Genomic DNA, 20,091 nt, shown 5'->3' with positions numbered 1-20,091 from the left:
CTCCGTTTTCACAAAGTCACAGCTACTGTCTCGTTTCACCTACTTTTTCTTTTCTTTTCTTTTCTTTTCTTTTTTTTTTTTTTTTTGGGGGGTTAAATTTTAATTTAGAGAAGGAAAAAAAATTAACTTAACAATATCAAATTATCCATTTTAAACTTGTTAATATTGCAACATAATTTAAGTTTGAAATGTAATTGGATGAAATTAAAAATTTATGACCTAAATTGATACAATTTAACAAGTTTATGTATAAATTTTCATTTTTTTCCTTATAATTTATAATCATAAGCCATTCGAAAATATTCAATTTTATACACTCTTTTAAATTATGTAATATATTTAATATATGTAAAAATAAACTTAGTTTAATGATAATTGATACGACTTTTCTCCCTTTAAGTAGGTGGTATTCAAGACTATTTTAGTTCAATCTCTCATCTCTACAACTAATGTACTCAAACTAAATCTCTACAACTATTGTACTCAAACTATTTTAGTCATGGAGTGGGTTATCACCCATTAGAAGCTCGGGGTCCAAACGAAAAACACTCCCTAAAACTTCTACAAGGTTTAGGTACCTTGCCTAATAAATCTTTGAATTTTCATTGTCTAATGAGTCCTAGCATAAACAAATAGACGTCTTTAATACTTACCTATACAGTTCTTAACGTGTCCTTAATAATAAAGGGGCATTTGATTTGGTTACGTTTTTTAGACTCACCAATGTTCCCGCCATATTTGGCACTCTCTGCAATGAGTTGTTTCACTCGTACTTAAATGACTGATAATATACGTCGAACGTAGGTATTGTTGTTTTATAAACTTTATTATATTTTTATCACAAAAGTTGAAATAAGGCTTCCAAAGTAATTCTCAATTGGAGAAGCTAAACTACTCATGAAGAATCACATCAATTTTCTAGTCTCAACAACATAATTCCTTTAAAATCCAATGAACGTTAGCGGTTACTTAGGATCAACTTGAGAATTTATTACCAACTACACACTATTCACCCAAGTATGAAGATAGTGCAAGCTTTCTTATGTTGAAACTTGATACTACGTCAACAACATCATCTGAAATTTCAATTCACTTATTTGCTCATTGTTTATTTGGTTGTCCCTACCATACCCTAATTCTATTTTCAATCTTCTAGCTTCTTTATTGGCAGGGCATTCATTTGGTGGTTCTAAAAAGACATAGTGGTTGGCTATTGTTTGTACATTCTTCTACTCTTTGGGATGAACGTAGTGGACATCTTTTCAAGGATTTCTCCTCTACATTTGATCATCTTATGGATTCAGTTCTATCTAATGATTTCATTTAGTGCAAATCTACACATACTTTTCCTCATTATAGTTTATCATTTTTCCTTCTCAATTGGGGAGTTTTTTTTGTAACCACCTCTAAGTGTTGGAGTTTCCCCTTTTCTTATTAATCAATGAATTGTTTATTTTATTATTAGAAAAGAAAAAAATTCAAGTCAAATGGCATGTCCTTACTAATAAAAATCCATTTACTTTGGTTGTGCAATTTAGATTCACCTACGTCCCTGCCACGTTTTGTACCTTCCACAATCAGCTATTTCTTTCGTATTTAAATTATTAGTGATATATTTTGATTGCGGGTTATTGTCATGAGTTGTTCTCTTAGATTTATTATATCCAGTCGAAAGAGTTTATGTAAGACTTTCCAACGACTCTCGATAGGGAAATCTAGACTGCTCTAGAAAAATCGCAACAATTTTCCAATCCTAACATAGTTCCTAGGAAATTCAATGAACAACAATAATTTATGATCAGTATTCAAATTTGTGGCATCATAGTTGAATCATGATCAATGTGAACTATGTGCCTAGGTCAAACACAACTTCCAAAGGCCACTTATTTCCGCCACATCCATCTTTAGGATGATCCAAACCTTCATATGAATATGAATAAACAACAGAAACGATGTCGTTTGTGATTTAACTCCAACTTAATTAAGGAGAAAACAACTCATTAATTATATTATACAAGGTGATTGAGAATGAATCTTTTGATATGCAAAAAGTTAATTTCAATTACTTGAGAAATCTTAGAATCTAAAATGTTCAAATCATACTAAGTAAAAAGAGTTGGGAATGTTCTAAAACTCGCAGTTTGTTGTAATATATGAAACATATTCTATTTTTCAATACAAGTATTATTGAAATTGCACTCTGCTATAAAATCCAATAAACAAACCCATGACTATAGTATGAATACTTTAGCTTTATGTATAGACATAAAAGAGGATCAAATTATAGTATATAGCCTAAAAGGTCTAGAAGTATATGACTGATATTGGGTACATCATCCTGGGGACACTATGGATGCAACCCACTTTATATACTGATACAAACAATGTGATCCCGAAAACTTTCATGTTGAGACATGCGAGTGGGGGCATCCTATGCAAAAGACGTTTGCATAAGACCGGACTACGAAATAGTCACTTTTCTTTATAACAATTGTTTACTGTTAAAACTGACTATTTCAATTTGATGGCTTAGGATAACTCAATCTTAATCCTGAGCTAACTATGAACTTTTCTTTATTCAGGATTATTCTTTGATCTGCATAGGTGAGAATAGTTCAACAACACTATTCAATAAGTCTCCCATTTTGGGAATAAAACCAGATAGAGAGCTGGGGACATAGTCCTATAAGATGGAATTCGCTCCTACCTAATTTAGGGTTAGTAGATAGGTTGTTCTCTTAAGTATTGATTTATGGACTTGAACAAAGGGGTCCTGCCCTCTCATGATGGAGAGGGACATGGTTTATTAGTTGGACTATAAACCAATTATTCAATGGAGAATCTGTGGAGACTTAAGAGTAAGATATGTTTACATGGGTAAAATGGTAATTCTAACCTAGTTGTAAATACGAACAACCTGTGAAAGATCAACTTATTGATCATGGTTAAATCAAGTGAACAGAAATATACCTACAGTAAAGAAAGTACAACTATCAAGTTATAGTGGTATGTCTCAGTAATTAACGAATATTGACTAATTCGGATTAAATAGTTTAACCAATTAATCTCAAATCGTTGGAACTCATGATCTGTAGGTCCATAAGGTCTTTCTATTAGCTCGGAAAAAATTAAACCTTGAATTAAAAATAATTAAGTGAATTTGAAATGTTCAAATTCAAAATTTAGGGTTTTGGAATTTGAGATGTGCAAATTCAATTTTAGGGTTTTGATAATTATATTCATATAATCAACGTTTAATTTTATTAAAATTAAATATATTTAGAGAGCTCAAATATTTAGATATTATTTAGGTTTTGATTACATGAATATGATTCATATTTGAATCAGATGTCTTATTAATTTAATATTGATATTAAATTATTATTTTCTTAATTGAATTAAAATTATTTCAAGTTTAAAAATGAAATTCAATTTTCTAAAATTGAATTTAAATTATATTTAATTTAATTTTAAATTAAATATAATTAATTACTTTGAAATTGAATTTTTGAGTTTTAGTGGAATTATCCAAGATTGAGAATTGTTAGTGAATTTTTCCATAATTCAACACCTAGGCAACTTAGCTAATGCAATTTGATGTGTCAAGTTGCTGAAGACTGAGTACTTACATGAATGAAGTGATTAAAAGCTTCAGTTTTTCAGAATTCAATTGAGGAAATCAGAATTTTAGAAAAAAAAAACTCTGCAGAAAATTATTTTTCTCTCAAACCCTCTTCAATCTTCTTCCAATTCCCTCTCAATTTAGAGTTCCACTACTCAAATACAAAGCTAAGAATAGTAGAGAAGATTCTCTTGGTGGTCTACTAAAGATTTGAAGATCAAATTCGTGGAGATTGGCACGGAACAAGAGGAATTCTACAAAAGTTGTAATTTTTAAAACCCTTTTGTTTGTAACTTGTATTTTAGCATGCTTGTGACTCAAATTAAATGTAATTAGAGTGCTTAATGATTATGTTAGCTTCTATTTTATGCATGTTTACTCTATCAATTGGTATCAGAGCATGATTTAAGCACTCAATTAACGTGAATTTGAGTTTGGTGGGTGAGTCTCTAGACATGCATGTTGTGATGACTGATATGGTTTCATCCCAGCTTTGGCATTAGATTTCTCTTTAATTATGTTGTTAAAATTGTAATTGGCTCTTGATGAGCCTTATTATGTGCTTAAGGATCTATAATTTTATTAGAGTTGAAATTAGGATGTAATTGAAGATTCAAGCAAGTAAGCTCAGTTGGAAAAATTGGAGAAGAGGCCTTTGTTAGACAGTGTTGCAACGCTGTCCTTAGAGCGTTACAACGTTGCTCTTCAATGAAGTCGAGCTATTGTAATGTTGCTCATCCTAGCCCAGAAACACGCCCGCTCGTAGACCGATTCGCGGGAGTAGGCCGGTTCGATCTGTTCAGCTGCCTGGGGTCTGATTCAACCCTTTTTTGTTCGGTTCAGCCTCTTTTGGAGCGTTGGAAGGCAGGTTCAGACAATTCGGGTCCGGGTCGGGTTGGGCGTGTTAGGTTGTATGTCCTAAAACTCGTAGTTTGTAAAGTTAAACAGATTCTGTTATCAATAAATATGTTATTCGACATTACTTCAATAAAGTTGTTATTGAATCTATGAATTGCACTTATAAAGTCTAAATCCAATAAACTAATATTCATGGTTATTATATGAATACTTAAACTTTATGTGGAGGCATAAAAGCGAATCAGGTTTGAGTAAATAGTCAAAATTATGTATAGTATATGAATAAGGTTGGGTGCTTTATTCTGGTAACACTATCGGATGCGGCCCACTCTGTAATTGTTACAAGTTGTTATAAAGGTGTTACAAACGATGTGATCCTAATGTAGGAACTCTTATAAAAGAGTACCTATGTGCGAAAGCAAGATCGTTCCAAATTCATTGTGACAGAAATACCGCATTCACAAACAAACATACAAATTATGCATTTAACAACAAATTACAACATGCTTTACAAACTTAAACAACAAAGGACCGAGAGACATACCTCTTGAAGAACTTTTCTTCTTTGATCTCTTGCTCTCGTCAGGATCGGCAAGTCACGCAGTCGCTGTGATCGCCAAGTCTATCGTCCACAAAATCTCATTGTCTCTCACCTCTGAACCGTCTTCTACATGAACAAAATAGCAAGGAGGACACCACCACTCAGTAACCTTGGTATTCTCAAAGTGAGAATCTAGGAGTTATGGGATCTGTTGGATTTGGTAGAGGGGAAGAGGAAACAACGATCGTTTACCACGACCAAGCAAGTGGGAGATATTTGAAGTCTATTGTATAGACGGATGCTTGTGCATGACTATTTAGCAAAATAAGGCTGATCGTTTTGGTGAGATCGCTCACGTGCGCGATCATTTAGAAAAGATTATGCGATCGTATAGGTAAGTTGTACGTGTACACAATTGTTAAGGACAACTTGAGTTATCATGTATGCTCTCGTTTACTAAACGTTGGGCAGTGTACTAATCGTGGAGCAATTGTCTGATCTTTTTTGCAAAATGAAAACTATTTTTATTTTATCCTTCAGTTACGAAAACTGAATGTAACCTCCACTATCTCGTGCGGTTATGGAAAAAAATCAACAATATCTCATAATTGTTTAATAAAAAATAAATATAATTATATTAATTTATAACCTATAGTTTAATATCACATCATATGCAACATATAAACGATAGTCCTTTTCTCCTCCACTAGATATAAATCATATTTATATCTTTTTTCTCCAATTAATATATCTCATACATCATGTCAACTATATCATATATAATTGACCAGTTTAATTATATTATATATAATCAAACTCCATCTTGTCAATTTGAACACTTCAAACTGACCCAAAAACTGATTCTCAACTTGAATCCATTAAGCTACCTAGGGGACCTTATGAACCTGTGGCTTGAAGCTCCAATGGTACGTGAATAGTTGACTAAACTCTTTAGCCACAAGATCCACCCTTAGAAGAAATTCGGGCTTTAATGTCGGTTTTAAACCGACATTAAAGGGCTTCAATAATACCAATAACACAGCCTTCAATGTCGGTTGCAACGGACATTAAAGCCTATTTTTTTTATTCTTAACCGACATTGAAGCCCGAATCTGTCCGTTTTATCAATTATTGTCCGTTTTTTAAAGTTCCGTTGCCTAATCCATTTTTCGGTAAAAAAGTATAACATGACACATCATCATCGAACGCTATGGCTATGACATATTATTCATGTATGGATTGTAAATCTATTACATTTAATCTGCAAATCCTGTTATAGAATTATAATTTAAAAGGCGTACAATAATTCAGGCCTTAAAAACACAAATTACAAGTAATACAAAGATCATGATTTTACAAGGGCAACAGAATCTTCTGTGTAAGGGCAACACAATTTTATTTGTCTACAAATTTGGGAGGATTTGAGAAATTAAGAGATGTAATATACATTGTTGGGATGGACTTCATTATCAGGATTCTTCTTCTTTAGCTCATCCAGTAACTACAGAAGAATTGGAAAGATTTAGAATTTAACTTCAACTTAACAAGTAAAGTTACTGAACACAGTAAAAGTTAGTAGCATACTTTAGCCAGGCGCATGGAGGGTCCTCCAAGCTATATTTTCTCCATAATAATGTTGCGAGTTGCCGATAATAAACTCTCACTTTGCATCCTTTCACTTGCCGATACTCCTGTGGTAATCAGATCTATGTCAATAGTTCCTGAAAGTTTATTGCAAAGAAGCAAAATTGAAGTTAGGATATGAGTTAAGAAAACACGCAAGAACAATATCAAGTTCTAAAACAAAATTCTCTTAAACCTAACTTCTAGCAGAGAGCTATACCTTGAACATATAAATTTATACAATGCAAATTAAGCACCTACCTTCAAACGATGTTTTCCAAGAGGAGGCCGTAATTCTTCATATGTTATGGGTAATACTTTTATCATCAGATGACAAGTTTAAGAGTTTTAACAAATCACCTATGAGACAAGTGCTATCAGAAACTAATAGAAGAATTTTACTTCCCACAAGTAAATCAAATATTTGCAATTATGGAGACCATGCTGCTATATTCATAGTGCTACTCACAATGCTGCTTTCCTGCCGTGTACATGCATGTCAAATCAATGGGCTAGATGTATAAGAGAAACCACAAAGCGCACACACCTATCAATATCAGATCAATAACAATTAAATATTTCTCTGAAACTTTGATGATTATTGACCTGATATTGATAGTTGTATGCCTTCTATAGTTTCTTTTATACATCTAGCCCATTGATTTAAAGAATATAGAGAGCACAAGTGTGAACTAAGGCACCATCAAATAAATGAAACTAGCATCATATACTAACTAAGTTTAGGGAGCATTGCACCAACAGTCTCTGGATCAACAAGAATTGGACATTCATACATATGTTGATTCGGAAAAAGTGGAACAAAAGAGAATACGTTGATGATCTCTTTGGATCCAACAAAGAAATGCACACAGAAAGTGAATGCACAAGGCCAGACTTTGAATGTGAATCTTCCAAAGCATGATCAAATATCCTTGCAACAAAACTGCATAAGAAATGATTGATAAGTAAAAAAAACGATGACTTATCTACATACTACCATAAAAACTGAAAAATAAAGAAGCGGTTCTTGGTCAACCTGAGGCTAGAAAGTTTAGCAGCAAGAGCAGATGGGGCATTACGAGCTATAACACTAATGTTTCTGCCGCATTTGCATGAACCTCAGGCAGACTCTGATCCAAGGAGAAAAATTAATATTATAACCATAATCACATTTATATAATCATATGAAAGGCCAAATGTTAATGAAACTTCAATTTGTCACGCACATTGAAACGTTCTATAATGTAATCAGGATACAGAAAACAAAAGTGCCAATTCATATGTAACAGTAACACAATCAAGATAATCAGCTTCTGTCAGATTACAAAAGTAATCTCCATTCAACAGAATAAATGCATAATCTGATTATATGAAACAGGTTTAGCCAAGTAAATATACCTTATCCGGTGTCATGCCAAGCTCTCTCTTGAACACTTCACACACTTGATTGTATGGGGATACTGGACATTTGTTCAACATATATTCTCTCATTATCTGGACATATTCTTAAGGCACCAAATACTCCTGCATGAGAAACGAGGTAAGGTAAATTAAGGACTGCAGGTCCATCTTCTTTTTCATCACATGCTCAGAGATGTGGATAAAAGGCGTACCTATAATCATTCCTAGAGGAAGCATCATCAGTCAGGAAGTAGAGTCCCCCATCGTGAAAAGATGGTAGATCAAGAAAAGTAACCTTTAATAGCATACTGAAGAAAACCTGCATTTGGTAAAAGGGAAAACTATAGTTATACAGTAGATTTAGATTCTGTTTAAGTCTAAGCTTTAATGTAGAATAATGAGGAAGCAGTATAACATTCTTCAAAGCATTTCCATAAAAAGCTCAATATTGTATTGCTTGTCTACAACAAAAGTGACAAGAATATAGGTACCACAAAAAAACAAACAAATAAAATAAAAAAGATAGATGGATATGAAACTAAAAACTCAGTTCACTTTTCATTGAATTTCTTGATATATATATATCTGTGCAAACGTATATAACTAGAAACTCAATAATGAGTTCAAAATAGTGATTTTATTATCATATTATATTAAAAATGGAAAACCTCTATAAGGAAAAACAAAAATCTCGATATATGAATATAGACATTTAATTTTAGTGGGAGGAGCCTTGGAAATCCATCCCTTCTGCAAAATCTCATAGGAGCTGCAGGCAAATTCAAAATTGGCACTTTGCAGTAGGTTGTAATCATGAATCTTAAGAGGAATTCTGGATTACTGATCAGCCACTAAAAGTAATGCTCTCAGGCTACAACCCCAAAAGCCTGTATTTTGATGGAACTCAAGTCTGGAATTAAAATTTTATTCAAAATGTCTCCAACTTACAACCAGCTATTCAAAACTTTCAACCAGCCAGCAACACAATTAACTATCCTCCTAAAATAAAGGTCTTGAGACCAAATTACAAAAAATGGTTCTCCAAAAACTAGAACTAAAATACAAAAACTAAGGAACCAAGTACGTAAGCATTAGAAAACAAATAACTACCCCAAGAATAACCAAGAAACACACAAGACTAGCATCATATTTTCTTACATATAAAATGACAGACGACCTCAATGTATTTAGTCCACTTATGAAATACAGGATTAGATGCGATAATGAGGAGATGTTCGATTATTATACCACAATTTGGTTGGTGTTTTGGAGCTCCCATTGGTTATCTTGTGGTTGTTGCTCTCGGTTTCTTTGCTGTTGAAAAAGCTTAGATCTCTTCACATTGTCTTTTAACCTTTCATCTCATAGAATTGTGTGATTGCTCTAAGTTTTCTGGAATTAGAAGATTTGTTGCTCTAAAGCCCGTAAATAAGCATTTAGCACTTTTCCACAAGCTCTGGTTGAAATTTACTTTTTCGTAGTGTTTCAGTCACTGTGTGTTTCTTTTTGGTTGTTGCAGCTCCTTTTGGAGTGGTCAGTGGAGAATCAAGATAACCATTTACTCTAGTATAAATAGTCATTTTTTATTCTTGTACTGTATTGATTGGGATGTTTGAGCAACTCACGTAATTGTTGACCTCTTGTCCTCTCCAACAAACCAAGGGATTGCGCAGCGTGAAAGCCATCGATGATAATACGCCTTGTCTTTCATCTTCACCTCAGCCTTGATTTGCAAGCTCTAAAGATTTTTTGTTCAAAGAAGGTGGGATTATTTGATAAATCCGTTGTTCTTTAGCAGATTTATTGTTCTCTCAGCTGACCTCTATTTGCTTGATTTGTCTCTAAAGTTCTTGATTTTGCTTCTTTCTCTGAGTTCATGATTTTTCCTTTTTTCTTCCTTTATTCTTTTTCACTCCCTTTGTAATTTGTACCCCTGTAACATTTTTTTTTCATTATATCAATGAGTTATTTCTTGTTTAAAAAAACATATAAATAAGAACTGAAACAGTTGACAGAAAGTCAGACACATATGAAGCAGTCAAGTCTTGGTATTGAAATCTGTGAACTAATTAAGGTTGGATATGCGTATACCAAAAGTTAAAGATGTTAAATAATAACAAAACAACAATTAATGAAGTTCATATCCAAATTTTCATGTCATAATTAAAAAGTTTATTCTCATAGAACAGACCTCACATTCAGTGATGAGGGATGTACTATATAGTCTGATTATATGGGCGACTGACCGCAAGATCAGACGTCGAAAATAAGGCTCCCCAGCTTCCCCTTCAAGCTAACATGACATAGGAATGGGGCAAAAGGAAGCCAATCATTACCAAGATCTCAACAAGAATGGCCATCAAATTTAAAGATTTATTAAACAAATTGTCCAAATTAATTACCTCCGCATTTGTACGAAGTGATGTCATGAGAAGGGAACATATCTGATGGCGCAAAACTTGTTTGATTTTTAAGCAATCCTTTCAGCTTTAAACTTACATAAAAAAAAAAAAAAACAAAAAAAACACAGATAAATGCAAAAAGATAGATTTCTAAGGTAAGCAATAGTAATCACCTATTCATATGGAACTAATATCCTGAAAACAACAACATAATTTGACAAAATGAACCTACAAGCAACAAATAAAAATTAAGAAAAAGAACATGAAGAAAGGAAACTCATTAAATTAGTGAAGAATTATGATGAGACTCCATGTACGAGTATAGAAGTATCTCTTATATGATCAACGATTCCAATTCCAAAAAGATCACAACCATTTCAGAAAAACACACATGCCAAACTCCTAACACGGGGACTTGTAAAAATGGAAAGAAAAGAAAGAATTAGACTTTGATTTCCACAAGGCAACGAACAAATCTTTTCATAAAGAGGAGGAAACAACCCTTGCTACAAAACGAATTCACTGTGAATGTGTCTGAAGCCTTCAAAATCCATTATACATTTGATTTCAACGGCGAAACTAGCCGCTGATTGGAAGCCATCGCTGGGAGTGATCTCAGAGGATAAGGCAGTCCTGGTAGTGATGGGTGAAGCCATTGCCGAAATAGGCCTCACAAGAACAGGGAGGGACAGAGGAGTGAGACCAAGGGAGATAAGAAGGCAAGATGGGCTAGGGCTTAGAAGAATGTGGGTTTTCCGGGAAGGGGAAGCGTTTTTCGAAAGTGTCTTTAATGTCTTGGAAAAAAAATGAAAAAAATGAATTTCACGAGGCTTGGAAGAAGATCTTGAGAAAGAAAGAGGGAAATGAAAAAAATGGGGGGAAAATAGAAAGTTAGAGGAAAAAGTGAAGCAGGTCTTTAATGTCGGTTTTAAACCGACATTAAAGATCCACTTTTTAAGAAAAACAAAACCGACAGTATACATCTGATTTCACTTTTTCCAACCGACATTAAAGTCCAAAATTCTTGTAGTGACCATCCGTTAACTGCCAGGCATTCCACTAAAGATCAACAGTTGCACTCTTCTTACCACAGATATATATTTCTGTGTCCATCGGATATAACCAATCAACACTACGATAACCCTTCACAGATGCTCGTAAGTACAACTGGGCCAATTCATCCTTTTGTTCTTGTAGTTACATTTAACTTCTTAAGTACCACTGATCCCTCTAATGAACAATACAACATAGTCCTACTATTTGTGGACACCTTTCGGGCCATGAGAAGGTATGTGGCACCACATCGTTTAAGCCCCAAAATCAGTCCTTAAGGGAGCAATCTATCTACTTACCCCTGCTTCGGGGAAGGAGTGAATTCCATCTTGTGTAACTGAGTTCCCAACTCTTAAATCAGATGAATCCCCAAAGTGGTAGGTTTGAGTCGACAATTTGGCCACTCGCACCCATGCAAATCAAATGACCGCCCTCAAAGGTAAGAGTTCCCAACTCACTAAGAATTGAGGTCATGTTACCTATGGTCATCCTAGTGAAGTAAAGTCTCTGTCATGAACGACGTTATATAACGAGACTATAACACTTCGTAGTCAGGTCTTATACAAACTCTTTTATATAGGATGCATCCCCTCGCATGTCTCCACATGAATGATCAGGATCAGACTATTTGTAGCAAGTCACAACACTTGTAACTGTTCTACAAAGCGAGCGCATCTATAGCGTCACAAGGATAAGGTTTCCCTCCTATATCCATATACTGCAGACCATTTTGGTTATCATTTAAGACATGATCCACCTGTACGTCTCCACATACATGCTTAAGTTACAACGACAACCAGAGATCTTAGTTTATTGGTTTGTGGTAAAGCAATAAAAACATCTAATTTTTCATAGACAATAGCGAATAAAAGTATCATATATTATTACATCACAAACGTTTATTCAATACAGTGTTTACAAACTATAGGATCCAACGAGAGTTTAGAGCATCATCCCCAACAGTTGATTCGTTCATGTATTGACATGAGTAGTAAGGGCGTCCTATGCAATGAGTTCGCGTAAGATCGGATCAAGAAATAAGTCACTCTTACTTTATAACGTTGTTTACTATTTAAGGCTGACTATTTTGCTTAGGTGACCTAGGTAACTCGATCTTAATCTTAAGCTAACTATGAACTCCTGTTTATTCGAGATTACCCTTAGATTTGCATAAGTGAGTGTTGGCTCAATAAGCCTCCCATTTCAGGGGTAAGAAGGGGTAGATAACTGGGGATATAAGGTGCAATAAGGAATTCACGTCTACTCGATTTAGGGATAGAAGAAAGATTGTTCTCTTAAGTACTGAAGCTATGTCTTGAACAAGGGGTCCCACCAACTCATTAGCCTGAGAGGGATCCAGTTTAGTGATTGGATCACAAACCAATTGTTCATTAGAGGATCAGAACTTAAGGAGAAAGATGTAATATCGGGGGTAAAACAGCATACTGACCCAACCATTATTACGAACAACCTATGAAAGGTCGACTTACTGATTATGGTTAAATCAAGTGGACACAAATATATCTACAGTAAGGAGAGTGCAACTATCGAGCTATAGTGGTGTGACTTGATAGTTAACGAATACTGATTAATTTGGTCTAAAGAGTTTTTTTAGCCAATTAATCTTAAATCGTTGGAGCTCATGATTTGTAGGTCCATAAGGTTCCTCTACTAGCTCGTAAAACATGAACTCCTTGAATTAATAAATTGAGTGAATTTGGTATAATATCAATTTGAAATGTTCAAATTAAAATTAGGGTTTGAATTTGAATAAAGTCAAATTCAAATTAGGGTTTGTATAATTATATTTGATATAATTAATTAGCATTTATTTTATCGAAAATAAACTAAATTAGAGAGTTTATAATATTTAAATATTAATTACGTGAATAGGATTTGTGTTTTAAAATTAGATGCGTGATTAATTTAATATTTGATATTAAATTGTTATTTAATTAATTAAAAATAAAATTAATTTTCAATTTCAATTCAATTTGCGAAATTGAATTTTGATGTTTTAAATTTAATTAATTATGAATTAATTAAATTAATTTTTAATTAATTTTTAAAATTAATTAAAATTTGAATTTAAACATAAAAGCATTGGAAATTAGTTTTGAGTGGGATCGTCCCACATTTTCATAAAATGGGGTTTTCATCCATGAAACACACACATTTCTCACTTTCTTCAGCAAATTGAAGTGTCAAGGTTGCTGAACGGACCTGCATGAGGGTAATGTATAAAACACTCCATTTTTGCTGATGAAGGTATGGCTGGCTGCTGGAAATAAGTTTCCTACAGAAAGCTTGTTCATCATCTAAAAACCTATATTTCCCTTCACAAATTCGCTCCAATCTGAGTTCTACTACTCAAATTCAAGGCTGAGAATAGTAGAGAAGATCTCTTAGTGATTCACTGTTGAATTGGAGCTAGAATCACGTGGAGAGCAGCTTGGAATAAGGAGAATTCATCAAAGGTATATAGTTTAGAAACTCTCTTCTGAAGTTTCTATTTGGGAATAATTTTAGCACTCAAATTAAATGTAATTAGAGTACTTATTGTAACGACCCAGATTTGTACGCATACAGGAAATTAAATATCAAATAATAAGCAGGACGAAATTTTATTTAAAGGGGTGGAAATTTAGAAGGAAAAAAAATAAAAAAAAATAAAAAAAATAAATTGGAAATTGGAAATTTATTCATTATCCAAAAGATAATGAATAAGGGAGCGAGCGAGAGCGAGAAAGTGGGAGAGAGCGAGAGCCACACCAGCGGGAAAACTGGAGAAAACGAGATTCTGAGAAGAGAGCTGCGCGATCGAAGAAAGAATTAGAGAGCGAGAAACCTAGCGAGCGATGCTAGCGAGAGTAGAGAGAGCGAGATCCCTGGAGAGAGCGAGATTGAAGGATAAAGTGGAAGAGAGCGAGAATTAATAGCAAGGAAGTTGGGAGAGAGCGAGAGTAAAGAGAGCTATTCTTAGCGAGACAGTAGGAAAGACGGGAGCGAGAGCGCGAGCGGGAACGAGCGAGAGAGCGGGAGCGAGAGCGGGAGCGAGAGCGAGAAAGCTGGAGAGAGCGAGACGGAAGAAGAAAATTTGAGAGCGAGAGTGGAGAGAGTGGGATTTCCAGCAAGAAAGCTGGACAGAGTAAATTCCTAGCGAGAAAACGGGAGAGAGCGAGATTTTAAGAGCAAAGTGAGCGAGATTTGGACAGAAGCGCGAATTATGCGTTGAATTTGGCCACGATCTTATAGATTATATAGGAAAAACCCTAAAATTGAACACAAACAAAGAATGATGACGTAAGGGCAAACGTTAGCCAAGATTAGGTGTCTTATTGAGAGGAATCCATAAACCATAAGTAATTTTAAAGAAGCCACCTGTACGATGATTTGTCACACTGAGAAGAGCTGAAAAACTACTATAAATAGGACCCTTTGCTGAAGATTTAACCCATTCTCAAACAAATCTCAGTAACAAAGAACCGTGTGAGTGAGGAAGTTTTGTGAGATTAAAAGAGAAAAGCTCGGGTAAAGTGCTGTCCAAATCTCTTCTTTTGATTTAAAAAGGGAAAACTCTGCTGATAAAATCATAAAGATAATAAGGAAATAATTAGATCACAGTCAAGGTAAGTAGTTTATCTCACCCTCTCTTTAAATTTCTATGGTAGTGTACCTTTATTATGTTGCATGTTTATGTTAATTGTTATATTGCATTACATGTTTAGAACACGTTTCTCTACAAGGGACCCCATGCATTATGTTTGTTCACGATTACGTTAAAATCAAGTTTTAATTAGGTGTAAGTTATGCTTCCAGTCTAATCTTATGGTTATGCTAATGGCTGATGTTGGATGTGACTCTAACCCTACTGACTGCATGACCCGCTAATCATCAGATGGGTTAGTTTCCACTTAAGTCCTCATCTTTCTATCAGGGCGGAAAAAATTTATGCTTCCAGTGCTGGCAGGGCATGTATGTTTACACCCCTCCAGGCCTAATCTTACGTTATGTTTATGCTAGAGACTAGCAGGGTATGTATGGTTGCACCGTCTAGCCAATATTACGTTTAAATGCTAATGGTTGATGTTAGATGGGACTCTGGCCCTACTGACTGCATGACCCGCTAATCATCAAGATGGGTTAGTTCCGCTTAGGTCCTCATCTTCCTCCTATCAGGGCGGAGAGATTTTATGTTGGAAGCATGACGTTTATGCTAATGGTTGATGTTGATGCGACTCTGGCCCTACTGACTGCATGACCCGCTAATCATCAGATGGGTTAGTTTCCGCTTAAGGTCCTCATCTTCCTAATCAGGGCGGAGAGATTTATGTTTGGAAAGCATAGCGTTTATGCTAATGGTTGATGTTGGATGCGACTCTGGCCTACTGACTGCATGACCCGCTAATCATCAGATGGTTTAGTTTTCCGCTTAGGTCCTCATCTTTCTATCAGGGCGGAGAGATTTATGTTGGAAGCATAACCGACCACCACATGTTATTATACATTTTTCGGTCCCAATCAATATGTTTACATGACATTTTGCTTGTGATTGTGTATTTTGGTCATACCCTACGTGAGAACTACTTACTGGGTATATTATATACTCATCCTATATTTTACAGACTTTGTAGGTAAGGACACAGCGTAGATGGCAGAGTTGGACGTCGCTCAAATGGCCAACCCATCAAACATCACTATTTATAAGGCACATGCATTTTGTACCACCACGCTAATGTTTTATGGATCCTGGTGTTTTGATAAATAAATTTTTATATAGTTTTTCTATCTAATTAATAAAATTTAGATATGTTCTTTGAAATTTCAACCAAAACTCATCTCATGATAGAAAAGTCTAAGTATGCATGTCGTAGCGGTCGGATCATAATGTGTAAGGATCCAGGCGTTAGACTTATTGATTCTGTTTGCTTCCGTTGCATGCTAGTATATCCTAACAGGGCGATCCAGGAGTTCCTTGAAGTTGTTTTTATGTTAATTTTTGTAATAAATTAGATTATTGCTTGCTTAGGATGCCAAAGTTGGTCCATATGAGTGTTGTTTAAATATTTTATGCATGTGATGTATGTTATATTTAAATTAAACATGTTTGTGCATATTGTATACCATGTAGATTTAAAATCCTACCATACGAAAGTATGTCTCATGCATTAATTGAAGGAACTCTTATTTAAGAGTACCTACGAGTGGAAGCGGATCTTTCCAATTTGTTGTGACAGAATTATCGCATATACATTCAAATATACTTTCATAATGCTAAAGGGATCAAGAAATCATACCAGATGAAGATTTCTTCTTCACGGCGAGTCTGAAGCCCAACCGTCTACCTCGAACAGTCATCACTCGAATAGCATAAAATGGAGAAGGCAACACCACTCAGAGCCCTCAGTATTCTTGGAGTGAGAATCCAAAGTGTGGGCTTTGTTCGAATTTGGTAGAGGGAAGAAGGAAGAGAAACCGTATACAACAATTAAGCAAGTGGGAGATGTGGTCGTCTATCGCATAGATAATATGCTTTGATCGTTTAGGTGAAGTATACAATCGTGTAGTAAAAGTAAGTGATCGTCTAAATGATCGTGTAGGAAAAGGGTGAGCGATCGTTCGTAGGAAAAACTAACCGATCGTTTAGTAAATATCAGGAGCTAAACTATCGCTTAGGAAAAAGGTAAACGATCGTTTAGATAATAGCGCACGACGGTGTAATTGGTATACGATCGCTCAGTAATATCGTATATGTAAGCGATCATGCAGTCACTATCGTATAGGCACTGCTTTTTTAAACGATGACTCTATCTTTTTCACAATATCCACGCATACCGAGATCAACACACCGTCTGCTATTTATAATGTACTCATCCATTATTTAGAATAAAAAAGTGTCTTCCCATTTCTTTTATAACCGTCCAATGAATGTGATCTTATCACATTCATAACTTATAAATTAATATCATATATTAATTATAATATTTTTCATCTATTAGATATAAATCATATTTATATCCAATTTCCTCCAAATTAATGTATCTCATACATAAAGTTAACTATATCATATTCAATTAACTCGTTCAATTATATCATATATAATTGAACTCTTTCTTGTTAATTTGAACATTTCAAATTAACCCAAAAACTGACTCTCAACTTGTATCCAAGCTACCAAGGGGACCTTATGGACCTATGGCTCGAAGTTCCAACGGTACGTGAATAGTTGACTAAACTCTTTAGTCACGATATCCACCATCCGTTAACTATCAGACATTCCACTAAAGACCGACAGTTGAACTCTTCTTGTCATAGATATATTTCTATGTCCATTGGATATAACCAATCATCAGTACGATGACCCTTCACAGATGCTCGTAATTACAATAGACCAATTTATCATTTTGCCCCTATAATTACATCTTCCTCCTTAAATACCATTGATCCCTCTAATGAACAATACAACATAGTCCTACTATGTGTTCTCGGGCCATGAGAAGGTGTGTGGCACCACATCGTTCAAGCCCTAAAATAAGCACTTAAGAGAGCTATCTATATACTTACCCCTGCCTCAGGGAAGGAGTGAATTCCATCTTATGAAGCTGAGTTCCCAGCTCCCAAATCAAACGAATCCCCAGAACGGTAGGTTTGAGTCGGCGTTCTAGCCACTCACACCCATGCAAATCAAAGAACTGCCCTCAATGACAGAAGTTCCCAACTCACTCAAGATTGAGGTCATGTTACCTTTGGTCATCCTAGTGAAGTGAAGTCTTGGTCATGAACGGTGTTATATGACAAGATATTAACACTTCGTGGTTAGGTCTTATACAAACTCTTTGTATAGGACGCTCCCGCTTGCATGTCCCCTACACGAATGATCAGAATTAGACCATATATGATAAGTCACAACACTTGTGACCATTCCACAAAGCGGGCCGCATCTGTAGCATTACCAGGATAAAGTTTTCCTCCTATATCCATATAATACAGACCATTTTGGTTATCACTCAAGACATGATCCACTTGTATGTCACCGCATACATGCTTAAGTTACATACAGATAACTTGGGATATTAAGTTTATTGGTTTTTGGTAAAATAAAAATATTTAAATGTGCAAAGTCAAGTAGTGAAGTAAATATCATTTATATTATACATCACAAGTGTTCGTACAAAGTTGTTTACAAACTACTGGACACGAGACTTTAGGGTACAAACCCCAACAATCTCCCACTTGTCTTAAAACGAAGTGGGGAGTATAAGTAAACAGGTACAAAACAATAAACTAGGGCATAAAAACCTAGTGCAATAAAATCTCCCACTTGCCCTAGTCCAGCCGCGAGCGGTCCCGTATACCCATGCTCTGAAGGTGACACTCAAACATTGTAGCCGTGAGAGCCTTCGTAAACGAATCAACAACGTTTTTCTCTGAGACGATCTTCGTGACGATCACGTTACCTCGATACATTATCATGCGAATCAACTTTAACATGTCAACAGGCGAGAAAGTCTCCTCATAGTTGACTCCCTCCACCTGGGTATAACCCTTTGCCAAAAGCCGAGCCTTGAAGGTTTGCACCTTCCCATCAGTACCCCGTTTGTGCTTGTAGATCTATTTACAACTTATAGGTCTTACCCCATCAGGCTGATCTACAAGATCCCATACCGAGTTGAAGTACATCGACTCCATCTCGAGATCCATGGCTTTGACCCATTCATCCCGGTCAACATCCTCCATTGCCTTTTGAAGGAACTCTTACCAAAGAGTTCCAAGAGCACATTCAGATCGCTCCAATTTCACAGTGACCGAATACAACATTATACATTCATACGAACAATTATGCAAACAAACACTAATTATCAGCATACTAAGAACAAGATAAATAACAAAGAAAAGAGTTCCATACCAGTTGAAGACAGTCTTCGACACTTGGGATCTTAACGCAGCGGAACCCTCCATGCGATCTACCCATATCCAGCAGTAGCGTCAACAACAGCAGCACGAACACGAACATCGTGGGGACAACACCACCAGAAAAGAGCCCCGGGTATTCTTGGAGTGAGAACCCAAAGCGTGGTCTTTGGTGAATTTGGTAGAGGAAAGATGAAACACGGATCGTGTAGACGATAAGCAAGTGGGAGGGAAAAAGACGCTTTCGCATAGCAGAATGCTTATCGTTTAGGAAAAGATACACGATCGTGTAGATTTTACTGAACGATCGTTTAGCAAAATCGACACACTATACGATCGTTTAGAGAAGCTATGCGATCGTGTAGGCGACAGTGTGCGATCGTTTAGGCGCGAGGCAACTATCATATAAGCTCTCGATTCTTTAAGCGATCGTTTTCTTTTTCAACAACGCGCTCTTGCAAATTCTTTTGGGCGATTGAACTCCAGGGATTCAAAATGAAAACATTTTTCATTTTAATTCATTGGTTACAATAACCCACATTTCCCTACTAACCCACGTCCGAACGTGAATTTTGGATTAATTATCATATAATTAATCAACTAATTAATTAATAAATATAATCATATTATATTTTTATCCTATAATTTGATACCACATATCTACTAAAGTATTTTCTCCT

The 20,091-nt window shown here is 35.3% G+C and overlaps 1 long non-coding RNA gene across 1 annotated transcript; it reads right to left on the bottom strand.

The window, feature by feature from the left end:
* Positions 1-6,240: 6,240 nt before the first annotated feature.
* On the bottom strand, positions 6,241-19,550 carry LOC120075589. The gene is made up of 9 exons (XR_005481367.1): positions 19,407-19,550; positions 10,448-10,539; positions 10,237-10,338; positions 8,258-8,364; positions 8,043-8,168; positions 7,681-7,774; positions 6,906-7,587; positions 6,606-6,742; positions 6,241-6,522 (listed from the first exon to the last, which is right to left on the bottom strand). It is a non-coding gene; the product is annotated as an uncharacterized LOC120075589 (long non-coding RNA).
* Positions 19,551-20,091: the final 541 nt, after the last annotated feature.

This window comes from Benincasa hispida, chromosome 4 (genome assembly GCF_009727055.1).
Source record: "Benincasa hispida cultivar B227 chromosome 4, ASM972705v1, whole genome shotgun sequence".
In the NCBI taxonomy this organism is placed as follows: domain Eukaryota; kingdom Viridiplantae; phylum Streptophyta; class Magnoliopsida; order Cucurbitales; family Cucurbitaceae; genus Benincasa; species Benincasa hispida.
Note: the sequence above shows the minus strand (reverse complement) of the source record. Positions and strands in the feature narration are given on the sequence as shown.